We start from the raw sequence: 229 nt of genomic DNA, 5'->3' as shown, positions 1-229 counted from the left end.
CTCCACTGTCCTGTCTTTGGCAATCGCTCTCTCTCTCTCTCTCTCTCTCTCTCTCTCTCTCTCTCTCTCTCTCTCTCTCTCTCTCTCTCTCTCTCTCTCTCTCTCTCTCTCTCTCTCTCTCTCTCTCTCTCTGTGTGTACGTTCACCTTCTCTTCCCCCTTCTCCTTCTGCTCCTACTTCTCACCTCCTCCTTTTCTTCTTTCTCCTCCTCCTCTTCCTCCTTCACCTC

This window comes from Oratosquilla oratoria, chromosome 24, assembly GCF_046742065.1.
Source record: "Oratosquilla oratoria isolate Oo_2021 chromosome 24, ASM4674206v1, whole genome shotgun sequence".
NCBI lineage: Eukaryota > Metazoa > Arthropoda > Malacostraca > Stomatopoda > Squillidae > Oratosquilla > Oratosquilla oratoria.
The sequence above is the reverse complement of the archived record's forward strand: the minus strand, read 5'-3'. Positions refer to the sequence as shown.